The sequence below is a fragment of the Cynoglossus semilaevis genome, chromosome 13 (genome assembly GCF_000523025.1).
Source record: "Cynoglossus semilaevis isolate Cse_v1.0 chromosome 13, Cse_v1.0, whole genome shotgun sequence".
Taxonomy (NCBI): Eukaryota; Metazoa; Chordata; class Actinopteri; order Pleuronectiformes; family Cynoglossidae; genus Cynoglossus; species Cynoglossus semilaevis.
In genome coordinates, this window is record NC_024319.1 from 11,631,274 (window position 1) to 11,641,357 (window position 10,084).

Genomic DNA, 10,084 nt, shown 5'->3' on the forward strand with positions numbered 1-10,084 from the left:
GCCTTTAAGAGCTCGTCTAAAGGGCTGACATTGATGAATGCATGTAAAGGATACGCTGCAGGTAGGATATGGTTACAGGGCAAAGCTGGGGGGGGGAGGGAGGGAGGGAGGGAGAGAGAGAGGGCTGGTGGGATAAGAGTTTATAGATGAGCCCGGGGGAGAGGTGGTGGTAGTGGTGGTGGTGGTGTGAGAGGGTCAGGATGTTTGTTTTCCAATGAGCCATGACTCTGAGAGACGAGAGAAGGGAAGAGTGGGATGAGAGGAGAGAAGGTTTGACAAGACGTGTGGAGAGAAAGATTAACTGGGAGTGTCACAGCATCTGGATTCATCAAGCCTGAGTTTTAATGATTTCATTTCAGTTTGACTGCTCATACTACCAAACTTTTTTGATAATACAAAACTATAGGACTGTATCATCTTCCTGTGTAGTAGCGTCAAAGAAAAATATACCTAAAAGTATATTCCACCACTAATACGCAATTGTATTTTTTTTAAACACCTCAGGAAATGTGTTTCTGTTTTTGTGTTTGTGTTGTGTATGTTGTTTTTACAGGGCACGTTCAGGGCAAAGGGAGTGTGTCCCTGAAGGTGTGTAAACAGAGTACGGCATGCCTTAAAACACACACACACACACACACACATACACGTACACGCACACTCCCTGTGTTGGTTTTTAGGAACAGAGATCCCCCTTTCCACCCTTAGGCAAACTTGTTTTAAGCCAATTATATCTATTACTACTCAGACAAACAACCACAAGGGTGTTTTTTTTTTCAAAGCACTGAGCATTTACTCACCTCCTTAAACATGATGACGTGTCACTTAGTGTCATGTTCAAGGTTTTGTTAATGATGATGGTTCTTTGGTACAGTGTCCACGGGAAAGACAGTTCCTTCCTACTGAAAACCCATCTGTCGTTCTGACTGCACATTTGACAGTCTTGCTGTCCTGAAATGTTCTAAACATTCCTCAAATACTTTTTTTTTTGACTTTTAAAAACAAAATTTTAGTTTTAAGTCAATGTTGATAATTGTCGAAATGCTTCATGTTATTGATTCTTCAAATGTTTGGCCTATAAATTCATTTTTGTGTTCCTATTTACAACACATGTCTCTCTCCGTCCTCTGTCAACGTGTGTGTCATCATGACCACTGTTTTCACTGTTCCCAGACTAACAGTGGAATTGGAAATTATAAACTGTAACTGTTCATCTCTGTGTGGCTTTTTTACATCAATGCACACAAACAGTCCTGTCCGCATAGCCCGAACGTGTTAGAGATTTATGGAATAATGTTTGTGTTCAGGGTTGTTATGATACAGCTGTAAGTGACAGATGATGAATAGACACAGAAATAGAAGTAGGATGAAGAGAACACATCGGCGGAGAGAACACCCAAAAAAAAGTGTAACGTTCGACCTAAACCCGCTCGTCTCAGCCTCAACGCTCAACGTTTAACACTGAGTTCAACAAGGCTGTGTTTTCCCGTTCTCATGCAACACCTCTCTACACACCCATAAATCTCCACTACTTAACTACCAGCAATAAAAAACATCTCTGATTAAATAGCTGGAAGACAACTCCTTATAATGCAGACCCAGAGTAGCTGTCTTTATGGCGAGTTGCCCCTGCGATTTCTATCCAAGAGGGATGGGCTTTGTGGAATCTGGTCTGCAGTTGCGTATGTGTCAGATACGTCTGCTCTGTAATAAGTCAACTTAAGCCGGTTGCTGTGTGACCTGTGCCGTTGTCATTACACAAGTTGGCACGCATGTAGCGGGTGTTTGATTTATTCACAAACACATGCCGTTTCATCTTTCCTCAGACCTCTCTCTCGCTATGTCTCTTCTTGCATTCCTCCTCGCTGTCTCAGCTTTCAGTCCCATCTCCCACACTTTCTCCCCCCACCACCCCCACCCCATCTGCTTGTGTCTTTGATTAAATATTGTCAAGTTGTGGTTGTGGGATTCAAAATGATTCACAATTTGAGGAGTAAAGTAAAGAGCACAGATAGTGACTCAGGGAAAGTGTTTTTATGACATAAATGGCCCAAATGCTCTATTGTTTATAGAACTCCTAGAGTCAAATGTGCAAATATTTCACAACACAAGTAACACATCACATTCTCTGAAACGTTCCAACATTTCCTCAGAAGCCAGGTGGGCTGGTTTGCAATATTCTGGGTAAAATATTGGCTTTTAACAGTGCTAACTGTCTAAATGCTTTGTGAAGACACGCAGCAGGTAAAGAAGTGAAGAAGGGGGAAAAAATCAACTCAAATGCATTTTTCTGACGAACATTGAAGAAACTCAACAGTAAGTATTAATGCCCACGTTTTGGCCCATAGATTGGTGCACTTGACATAAGTTGGCCCGTGGGATCAATTAATTATGCATCCCTAATGAACTAAATATTTTCTAATGGAGCACAGATGGAAGATATAATGTTTTATCTCCTACAACCAACCACAGACACTACAACAGCAGTAAAGAACTCAGTCCTCGCCACATCTTGTAAGAAAAAACAAATAGTTCCAATCTAACTTTGATTTAACACCTTATAACAAACACACAACTCGACTTGTTTGGTCTTAGTTGCTTTATCAGGCAGAAATACAACTAACTGCTGTAAAAATAAAATCCGTATCATACAATATGATGTCTTAATCTTCTCACTGAGCCACATTGTGTCTGTGTTGGAGCTGAGATTATTTGTATGTCAACCGCTTTGTGTTTAAAAGTTTGAAGAAGAAGAAGAAAAACAAACAGAAGAAGAAGAGGAAGAACCAAGTACTTGAAGTAGTCTGAAATGTACAACCTTACCCAAAGTCTTGGTAGCATGAAGCTAAAGCTGCCAAAATGACCAGTTCTGATCCCGTTTTTACACCCAAGGTCGGTGATTTAGACATTTTCTAAGGTTTACAACAGAAGTGTGTTTCCATTGATGCATGAGCAAAACACACACACACTCACACGTTTAGCATGTACCGGAGCTGAGTTAAGTGGTGTTTAATGGTTTGAACCATAGGAGCCAACTAATTTCAGTCCTGATCAAAGAAGGGAGTTTCTGCAGCCAAATGACTCATCCAAGTACAACAAACCTGCTCATATCCCTTTGCATCCAAACGCAATCCCTGAGCGCCCTCAAATCTGTGCTGCATTAGCTCTTCCCCACGTCCAACCTTTCGTCACATGTCTATGTCCAGAGAAGTTTGCCCTTTGACCCAGATGAAAGTTCTCCTCAGGACAGGGTCTGTGATTTGAATAATGTCCACTGATTGAAAGCCTGTTGCTGGCCAAGGATTCATAAACACGTAACTCAGCGTGCAGTCAGAGTAAATCACCCTCACGCTGCATATCAGACTCATTAAAATACAATAGGACGCCTGTCACTGTAGAGCTGCGCAGAAATAATTTCAGACTCTGAAGCAGTAAGTTAAGGACAAAAAGAAACTACATCCTATCACAGTGGAGTCTGAGTGAACCTCACCGAATGACAAAATAATCAGAACATGTTGTTTCATCCAACACCATAAAAGCTTCAGGCGGTGAAATTTACAGCTGACTGTGATGAATCCTTACAGTTTACGATTTTGGTCCTCGTGACTTTGTTCTATAACTTACATTTGCTCATGGTGGAAACTAAACAGCTGAAAACACGGTTGTAGACAGCTGTGAACAAACCTTATCACTTTTAACATTGTGGACCTTAGAAGAGCTTCCAAATACAGGAAATGGTACAGTCAGACAGATAGAGTATGCATAACCTTGCAGCAAATGACATAAACAATTTTCACGCTAAATGTAACGACTATGTACAGCTGTGGCATCCATCTTTGTTTGGGACATAAATGTCCTCTCAGGAAACCCAACCTGAAATGTTTAAGTTCTCTGATAAAAAAAGACAAAAATAAAGTGGCATTTGTAATATATTTTTATATTTTAAGATTCTATTGACCAAATTGTATTCACATTCTTGGAGCAGCTGATACAAAGAGCTATATGTCAATTTTGATGCTTAGATATAGTTGTTCCCAATTCTATAGAATAATTTCATTTTGGTTGTATTTAGCTGAAAAATCACTGCTGTATTAATTCTAAATGTCGCTCTAATCTGCACTTCACCCCCTTCGTTGTACTGAATAACCTCCCGATGACACAATCACACTTGCACAATTAGCCCACTGTTGCTTTTATATGGAGGTCATTATCACTGGCTATAAACAGCCACTGCAGTGGGTCGGCCCCTCCTCTTCAGTCAGACGCAGGACCAGGGATATTTTACTGGCCTCACGTGCTTCACATACGTGCAGCATGTGTGCTGACCAGATACTCTCCACAGCCCAGTGAGTAACAATGTGTTTCACACTGTCTAAATGACTGGAATACCGAAAGGGATTATCTCTGGAAACACAGGTGAATGAGGAAATAAAATCACAAATACAGTCATCAGTGTTATCGTCGTTGCGGCTCCTGTGGCCGATAGTGATCCTCGACATTTGCTATTTAGTTAAAAACATACTTTTGGTTGATGTCATACTTTTTAAGGAATGACATAAACTGTGTTGCAGTTGAAGTATGGTTTGGCAGCACGTCCATGTTTACATGCAATATTTGTTTGGTTTTAGTACAGCTCCAAAGTACTTGAGTGGGTCACTAAGTAGAGCACTTTTAAAGGTTTGGAGTAACAACTTGTACGCAAAAACATACCCCACCACCGCACCCCCTGACCCCCCTTCGGTTCGTACTAAAAATCTCCCAGTTGTTGTTTTTATTATTTTATCTTACTTGATTTTATTTTCCGCAGCTGCTGCTGATCATTGGATTTACCCAGCATGCAGCACACATGTAGCGTCCCCGCCTTAAGCTCCCACTCTGGTCATTAGCTGGAATGAGCTTTGGCTCTAATTAGAAATCACTGGCTCTCAGCTCCTGCTGTTTTATGGACTGTGGGTATTTTTATATGACTGGTTTTCAAACATGAAATGAATTTCTTGTGTGAGATTAATCGACACTTGTTCAATTGTTTGAGCCTCAAGCGTCTTGGACTGAAGATTTTTTTAGTTACTACAACAAAGTACAACCACATTAATATTCAGAGCCGTGGCAGATGATTAATGTGATTTTTCTTTCTTTTTGTATTAACACCAATCGCAAGCTTCCATTGTTTGGATCTATTGGATTTCTGCAAATATTATATAAACTGAAACCTTCCCAGCGGGAAATGATATTAGTGGCAAAATAGTCAGGCATGTGTTTGTTTATTCAACATAATAAAAACCCATATGTGTGTGGTCTGTGTTTGACATGTCATATCTTAGATTGACGATGTTAGTTGCAGTTAATTAGCATTCACATTCCTACTTTAACATAAAGAAAAAGGAGTAAAGTAATGACAGGGCTGCATCATGGAGTGGTGTTTACTGCTGTTGTTTAACTGCAGAAGAGTTGCCGGTTTGAATCCACGCTTCGATATATGGTCAATTTAGACAAATCACAACTGCAGTGCTTTCAAACATAAATGTATTTGTGGAAAATTAAAAAAAGAACAGATTAGATTATATGAAAATATGAAAGGTTTATTCACAAAAAGGAATAAAAAAAAAACTGAACGAAATTAAATTTTTGACAAGCATAATGTCTCAACTCAGACGGCCAAAACACTGAGGAGTGTTACCGTCTACAGTTCAAAATATTTTGAAAAGATTCAAAGACATGAGAGACATTTCCGAGCATTAAAGCCAAAGTTTGAATCCACTGCTGAAGGTGGATTATCTTCATTAGAAACGTCTCTCTACACGATCGGCTGCGTCATTAGAAAATACTTCATGAGATCGTAACATGCAAAGAGAACGATATTATTGAACACACTGTTGGAGTTCATCAGGGCCAATATGAATTGAGATGGATCGAAAGACAACTAAATTGTGTTCTCAGGTCAAATGAGTGCATGTTTCAGCTTGATTTTAATACAAACAGAAATGGATCTTATGAGCCAAATATTAAAAAAGAAAAAAGTCTGAGCATTAACGTCAAAGCCTGCATCTGTGATTTTACAGTGGGAGACAATAGCCATGTAGTGGGGACCCCAAAGGAAAATAACATCTTGTCCTTTACCTGATGTTATTTGGGACTAGCTGAGGTTGACCCCATGACCTCTGACAGATTTAATAATGAATTAAAGTAAAACCAATAAAAAACAAATACAGTAAATACAGTTAAAGTTTACCGTAAGTAATTGGTGCCAGTATTCGTGGTTGCTACAACACGACCCCAACTTTGTTGACCACATACGTATTCTGTAACACCACAATGACGTTGAAGGCTTCTTTGTGCTTAGTTAGCACAGGGAATAATTGTCCTGCGCTAACTAAGCACCGGCATCAGTCCAAGGTTTTAATGTTTGGAACATCTGAGACGGCTTTTGTTGACTGCTTCAACCACACTGTCTCAACAATTCCTGAAATCAATAACCCAGCATTAGCCACTGGTAACTCCATCAGACCAGATGTGGCCAACACTGAGCTGAAGGAGGAAAAGAGTCAGATTTTTTTTTTTTTTTCCACTGGACGGAAAAATGTCTGCATTAATTTGCTTCATCAAAAGACAAATTCTCTTTTCAGTGCAGTTCGCCGGGGTTGTTCTGCCTGGGTGAGAAACGAAGGGCGGAATTGTACTTTCACACATGTTTTAATTCAGAGTCTTTCCATTAGGACCCCTTAGAGTGAGAGGAAATTGTTCACTAGAAAAATAAAGCTCAGGCCATCTGCCTTCTTTCAACTTTCTTATTGCGAGTAATCTTGAAGTTTCTCAAAACTGTTCCTGCGCCATGTGTTCCGTGAAAAGTCAACAGAAAACGGTTTTCACTATTTACTACATTCTTTCTAATGAATGTATTGTTCTGAATCACTAACACACACCCACTCCTACTTTCACACAGGCTGTCCTTCAGGGGGGATGTCTGACACAGATCCCTGCCGAGCTTAAAGAACACGGGACAAAAGTTGAGGGCAGACGGGGCGTCTGCTACAAAGAAGGGGCAGAAAGGGTTTTATCGAGAAAAGAAAAATCTCCCATGTAGATTAATAAAATTACCCTGAGGTTCTTCTACACACACTCTGAGCTACAACCCCCCCCCCCCCCACACACACACACACACACATACACAGACGGAATAGCAAAGGTTTGCCTCACCTGCTGCCCAGCAACAACTGATGAGAAAAAAAGAAATCTCTAAATATTAAAATTTCTTGGGTAACCTGGGAGTTTGAGTCCCAGAATTCTGTCATTTTCCCAGCATAGTAGAGGAAAGAACATTTAAACTTTGTAACCCCGTCAGACAGTGGCTGGTTTCACTCACCGACATTTCCTCTCATCTACAATCAACACCGTCGCTACTTTGTTTTTTTTTTTCACACTCCTGTCATACCTGGCACTCTGGAGCGGAAACATAAAATGAAGGAGTATCTATAGAGTACAGACTAGACAAAAAAAAAACAAACGCTGACATCTGGCTGAAAACTATGATTGCAAGGTGAAGCCGTGAAAGTGGAGCACAGGTAGAGTTATTTTTCATGAATGGAAGTCTTTGTGTTTGGCAACGACATTGAATTCTAGTCCATTCTGGAGGTATTTCTGGAGAATTTATGGTCTTAATCATGATAATCTAAGAAACGCATTCAATTTCTTTCTTTCTTTTTTTTTTTTACAATTTTCACATTTACAAACATGAACCCTTCAGAGAATTTTAAGAATGTTATTTTAATGCATCTATCCGGGACATTATTGGTTGGTATATAAATGGGATCTTTAAAATGTGTTTTTAAAAAGCATATTATCACTTATTACTTGTAATAGCTATCATTTTTAAGACAAATGTTTAATCACTTCACATGAATTGAAAGGTCAGCTATAATACCTATGATGTCAGTTGGGTGGATCTGCTTTTATTGTTTGGCATCTTTTTGCATTTGTGCATAAGTCAACAGTTTCAGAGAGTCATCCATATTTATTGAAATATACTTTGTAGAAACTTTGGTCCACCGCTGCTACATGAAACACCAGTCACACTCCACCGTCCAACTGCTGCACCTGTCCCAGTCCAGTTTGTATCTAATCCTCCCTGTGTTAGTGCATAATAGGATTTCAGGAATCAGAAAGCATCTGCTTGAACTTCTATGTCCTGTATTTATGTATAGTATGTGCGCAGGTCTATTTTCATAACACTGTCCACCCCCTGCTGCCCCACGCCATGATTTCTCTATGCTTACTTCACACCGAGAGAATGAATAGGATTGACACAGGGATATTTGCACCTTTAATAGACGCAATGTCAGGAAAAAAAAAAAAACTACTGAGCTACTATGTTTTCACAGACCCCAGTCAGGCATGTGCTATCAATTGCTGTCCACACCGAGGCCTGTCTAATTCATAAGCTGATGACAGGACAGTGGATCAGTGTTGTCACAGTCATCTGGGAATTTTATGAGTCATATTCTGGGGAATGAATATTTGCGGAGTTCATAGGCTTCGGTCTTGTATGGCAGCGATATGTTTGCTTCACTGATGCAGTTGAGTATCAAGGGCTCGGTGTTCATGAGGAGGCCCAGATAACTGGATTAGTTCAATGTGGTATGGTTATAATAGCTGGGCAGCCACGCTGCTGCTGTTTCTAACTAGAGCTGATCAATGTTAAGTAGAGTTAGCTTCTAATAAACTTTGACTCGCAGGCCCCTAAACCTCCACTTAAGCTCTTCAAATGTATGTCATAATTATATCATAGACGGGAGAGGGCTTTTTTATTTTTATTAAACCTGTCATTATAATGTTAAACTGCCCTTTCACTATTTTTCTCTCCTGGTTTGGTACATAGCCATTCATCTTCCCTGCGTCTATGCTGTCAAAATGACTGCTTCTAAACCTCAGGCATCCTAACTATGGCAAACCAACAACAACCTCAAAGCTAACAAGATACACTCTGGAGAAGGGCGAGTTAAAAAAGTCTGCACACTGAAGGCTGTTCTACAGAACACATGACATGGTCAAGTAAGAGTTATCAGACATGATTCGAGGGAAATTTGGACTGGATCACATGGCTAAAAGGAGCTTTTAAAGTCTGTCACTGAAATCAACTAAATCCATAATGGAGTACAGTCTGTCTGTAAGGTCGTGATCAGTGTGTACCAAGAGAAGAAAGACAAGTTCAAGTACAAGAAGCACGTGTACAGGAAGGATAAACATGGGGAGAGTCTTCACTTTTCAAAAGCACAGGTTCAATTTTATTACATAACTATTGTTTAGTTACATTATCTTAATGTACTCGTTAATGTACTGCGGCAAATGTCTGAGCATGGACATGGATTACATTAATTCCTAAGGTCTCAAGTGTGGTTGTCATTTAGTTAAAATAAGTAGTTTTTTAATTAGAAAAATTACTCAAATTCTATTTATTTTGTCTTTTTTTTTTATTTCACTGCAGGAGAACAGGTTCAAAGTCAGAATGAGGCTTGACCAGCGTCTGGTGCAGTATCAGAGGGGAGGAGGAGGTGTTGTGTTCATTCAGCCTTAGTTGGGAGGGTTTGTGCACCTGCCCGATTTCATTTACAGGTGTCGACTGATTCTCTCACTGGACGGTCACAGGGACTGACCAAGTGACCTTAACCTTCTGCACCCCAGTGCCACACACACCCAAACACACACACACATGCGCCTACCCCCCTGGGATGGTAGGGTTTGATCAGACTGGGCACAAAGACCAGCTTTATTCTTCAACATCCCATCCACCAAAGTACTGGGACAGAAAAAAAGGTGGGGAGGAAACCATGTCATTTTTCATAAAACTTCTGAGTGTTCCACCTTTTTTTTCCCAATTATTTGGAGGCAGGCATATTCCAGGTTGAAGTGAGTTTAGTTTAGTTTAGTTTAGTTTAGAACATTGTTGCCGTCTCTGTTGCGTGTGACTTGGTCCAGAGTTAGTGCAGGACAAACAGGGAGATGTTCTCATGAACAGAGAGCCCACAGTGTGTTTGCATTGCTTTAGCCAGCACAATGACTAATGAAAGACCAGAAGCCACTTTGAGGAAAAGCA

General features: G+C 40.2%; 1 long non-coding RNA gene across 1 annotated transcript in view; it reads right to left on the reverse strand.

Moving 5' to 3' along the window:
• LOC112487915 (uncharacterized) overlaps window positions 1-10,084 on the reverse strand; it is an 82,675-nt gene that overhangs the window by 65,233 nt on the left and 7,358 nt on the right. The window lies entirely within an intron of this gene.